This window comes from Temnothorax curvispinosus, unplaced genomic scaffold, assembly GCF_003070985.1.
Source record: "Temnothorax curvispinosus isolate PA1 unplaced genomic scaffold, ASM307098v1 QBEX01002750.1, whole genome shotgun sequence".
NCBI classification, from domain to species: domain Eukaryota; kingdom Metazoa; phylum Arthropoda; class Insecta; order Hymenoptera; family Formicidae; genus Temnothorax; species Temnothorax curvispinosus.
In genome coordinates this window covers 62,916-67,336 of record NW_020212530.1, presented here as the reverse complement: position 1 = coordinate 67,336, position 4,421 = coordinate 62,916, and the positions used below count along the sequence as shown (strand labels likewise).

The 4,421-nt window shown below is 40.8% G+C and overlaps 1 protein-coding gene across 1 annotated transcript in view; it reads left to right on the top strand.

Annotated features, from left to right (window-relative positions):
* Positions 1-3,799: 3,799 nt before the first annotated feature.
* Positions 3,800-4,421, top strand: part of LOC112451897 (high mobility group protein DSP1-like) — a 6,865-nt gene continuing 6,243 nt past the window's right edge. The window contains exon 1 of the mRNA XM_025011808.1: positions 3,800-3,906. The gene's annotated coding sequence lies outside the window, so the exon portion shown is untranslated. The remainder of the gene's footprint in view (positions 3,907-4,421) is intronic.

The window sequence follows — 4,421 nt, the reverse complement described above, 5'->3', positions numbered from 1 at the left end:
TCACCGATCGCCGACAGCGATATAATCTCGGTAACTAAATTTTTTATTCGCGTTCATGTGAAAGGCGAGGAGGGAATTTAGAAATACGCAGAACGTGGAAACGTAATTTTTCGAAGAGCAACTTTGTGCAACGGCAAGTTAAACAACAAAAATTTCGTATATCTTGTATACAGGGTGCTTCTCGATTAACTGCACACTTTTTAATTCTATAGATTCTTTGGTTTCGAGCTGACTTTTCCCAATGTAAATTCTGTTATCTTTCCTAGACGCGAAGAAAATGCGCAAGGTTCGATAAATACTTTTCAAAGTATTCGCTCTTTTTATCGTTTTCGGAAAAGGCAAACGACCGACTAATCGGTCGGCTCTTTTGTCTGCTTATGGCTCGACAAGATTGACGATTATGTGTGTGTGTGTAGATTTGGACGGAAGCGACAGAAGAGACGGAAACCTTAAGATCCTGTTATCTCGCGAACCGAAAAAGGATCCTCGACGTATCTTGTGAAGCTATTCTGTCGGATATCGAGTTACATGCGGAAAAAGCATGTTATTGCAATACACAATGCGAGCGAGCAAGCACGAGAGAAAGAGAAAGAGATTCAAGTCGTCATTCAAGTATACAGTTGATAGGCCAAAGAGTGCCGCCGATTGTCATCGTTCGTATCTCAGTGTCTAGTTGATCGGGCCGGGATTTTCGCGCGTTTCGTTCTCGCGTTTCCGTCCGGACTCGCGCGCGCGGTTCTCACCCCGTCGCGTCCGTCCGTCCGTCCGTCCATCCGTACGTACGTACATCCGCCGTCCGCTATTGATTCCGGGTTTCGTGCAGCCTTCTTCATAAGTGCGTTCGCGTTCAGCGAGTCCGGCCGCGCTTGCCGCGGTTGATACCATCCCGTTTTTCTCTCCGTCTTTTCTCATCTCGCGATTTCATTGGCGCTAAGTGTCAGGAGGATCTGTTCTTTTTTAACTCGCCCCATCCCCCTTTTTTACTCTCCGAGTAAAATAAGCGCGCATTCGGGCGTCGTGTGTGGCGGGAAAGAGGGGCGCGAGGAAGGTCGAAGGAGAGAACGCGGATAACTGCGACTGAACGGAAAATTTGTCAAATAAGGGGACAGAAATAATTGAATTTACTTAGATACTCCATGCTTTCCTTCGTTTTAAAATTGTTTAGCTTACGTTGATCGAGACCGTTCAAATTTAAAATTCAGATTTGGGGGATATCGGAGAAATATACATGCATATATTTACATGAGAAAGTATATACAGCAAGTGTCGGAAACAAAAAGAAATTATTTTTTTGTAATGTGAGAAAGTATAATAACTTTTGAAATGATAATGGGGTTTAATTAAAGAATTAATTAAACAGTTTTTTTTTTTTCGTAAAATTTCCATTATCTGTATTATATTAACTTTTTAATTAATTACGTCGTCACGATTTATAGTTATTTGTAAAATTGCTTTTCTCTCCGAGTCTTTTCTCTCTCTAAAGAAAAAAAAAATACGTCAGATTTGCTCTTGTAAGTTTTGGCACGCTTACGAAAAGCAACAACCAGTGTCAACTTTTTTTCCTTACGAATTTGATAGGAATCTGAGATCGCCATCTTCTTCTGGCAATTTCCCGATCTTGGTCATTGACAGTGATATTGAAGCCTTATTTTTTTTCCCACTAGGAATATATAATCGCTGCTAATAGTGCGACGAAAGCGGAATCCTGCTCCGGAATGAATGCTACTAGACCACATATGAAAGTTCACGTATGAAAGTTCGTGATGAATGATCGGGCCGATTACGCACTTTCGAAATAATAATGTTTGAGAGGAACGACGCAATTTGCGATTTCGCACGATATCTTAGCCGGAAACGCTGGAGATTTTTTGTTAAAAGTTCTATGAAGTCTAGAAAATAGGTATTTGAAGAAGATGGAATATATGTATAATATACATGTCTAACATGTCCTAAAAATAGAACCGGAATATAACTGGATCTCGATGCAGTTTTGAAAATTCCTGTCGCATTAATGAATAAAAGAACTTGTTCCGAGTTTATTTATAGAGTTCATTTATAGAGTCAAAATATATTTAATATTTACATAAAATCGCCCATAATACACTTTTTTTATATTCTTAAGAGGAACAAAGAATAGATTACTTTCCACATTTTCGGTTTAAAATATATATCGAGTGCAGGATTTTGTTTTCCCCCCCAGAAATAGACTGTTCGACTTCGTACGACACTTAAGCCGACAAACAAGGAGAACGCGTGTTTCACCTTTTTCTCCCGATTTCTCACGCGCGTGATATTTTTCTTGAGATATAACATCGATTTTTCTAAGATTTATTATCCCCGCCCACGATCGCGCGGCACCGAAACTTCAGCAAACAGAGCGTCGGAGCACAATTCACGCTTTAATTAACGAGCACGCAGTAATGATCCCCGATACGAGAACACGTGTCTCGGAGCTTACCCTACGTTTGTCGATAACTCTCTAGTAAACCGGGTAACGGCTTGTATCTGTTTGAGAGAGGTACTGTCGAGAGTCACTCTCAAGAGTCATACAAACGGACATGGGTATTGAAAAGTATACCACACGGATTTACTTTCTTACACTTTTACTCTTTTACTCTCCTCACATCCGAGAGTCGCACTCGCAGATAGATCTTAAGAGAATGCTTTGTAAGTACGATTCTCGTTTGAGTTTCGAACATATTTTTTTCTCGAATGGCCGTAGCAGCCGTAATGTTCCACGAATTTGAGAGCTTCAGAACGGTTCGCGAATGCGCGTGGCTAATATCTGATTCTGATTGTCCCGAATCCAGAATTCTTCATTAGATTACTTCAATCTCTTCACAGTGCGCGTATCGATTAAAAGAAGTTAATACGAGAAAACAAGTTTTCTATAGTGCAATATATATGTAAGGTAAATGAATAAAAACAAGACACTTGCATATTTTTCTCAAGTTAGAAACCATCAGAAAATGTGCAGAACCCTTTCGATTATTCCATACATATTTAAAATGATCTAAAATATTTCTAACATTACGATATATCAAACACGTTAAATATTCGATCGTGAGAACGCGTAGCGTCTTCCAATTTCTCGCCGTTATTTCCACGGGTTAATAAAAGTCCGCGGGCAAAGCGTTCGGCGATGATAAAGCTTTCCGGTGGACGAAGGAACACCTGCCGAACGAACGAGATCGCAATCGCAATCGCGGTCGCAAGCTCGAAGCTTTCTCCTCTGTTTTGCTCGTTTTCTTTATCGCCGTTCGTGGAATACGCCCCGTCGCAAACATCCGACTTCCGTTTCGTGCCCGACGTTAATTTTATTTCCACCGTTGCGAGACCATATAGGAAACCATACACGCCCGGCCCCCGTAAATGCAACGCCTGCGGCCCAGGAGGCATACATTTTTAATCCCTTGCATATCACAGCGAGGAGTGCGAGGAGGGAAGCGAGAGGGGGAAGAAATAACGCGATCGTTTTCCCGTTGCGGGATGCACCTTTGATAGTCGTATTTTTATTTAACTCCTCCGTTACTCTCTCGGACGATTCCGATGCCGTAAAAAGTAGCCCTTAAGAACGCTTATCGTCAGAATTTTGGATATTGATTAATTAATTAACAGGGGTGAGACGTAATTAATTAATTAATTAATTAATTAAGTCAGACATATTTTATGTAATGCGATATATATTGAACCGTCCCATAAATAATGCGGGTTTCAAGAGCAAGAGAGTGACAGAGCCTGCTCGTTTACGCTTTTTAAAAACGTCGAGAGAGGAAACGCGCGCGAAAGAAGCCCGCATCACTTATGGAGCGACTCAATAACAATGTCGATTCTACATAGTAGTTATTTTGCCGGCAGATCTCACATCCGCACGTAGGTCAACTAGATTTCCGATTTTTTCTGCAGGTACGTGGTAACTATTATTATTCGCAATCCGGAGTAATAACGGTCGGTATATTGTACGTATAGCACGTGTATAATTGTGCTATATCACGTCTTACGCTTCACAAAGAGAGCCCGGAGACGTCGAGAGAGAGAGAAAGAGCATATCTGATCGGGTATGTCGCGTACGCTGGCGTGTATAGCATAAATATACAAACTGGTGCGTGCTTTAAAAGAGTCTTAAATGGAGATTTTCTTTACGCGTTTGTCTACTGTTAGATGCTTCTTGTCTGCTTTCAATTTTTTTCTGAGGCTATCAATCGCGAGTTTGAATGAAAATTCCAGTTTTTCACACGAAGACACGCGATGACGTTCATTTGTATACACATGTGTCCGGTATTTTATTTAAAATCTACGCAAAATTGTTACGTTCAGCTGTTGTTAACGTTCAACTTTCCGCAATGATGGGGCTACGGTTGGAGCGTAATAACGATCAAACATACAACGATCTGATAATATAATAATATAATGCCGATCTA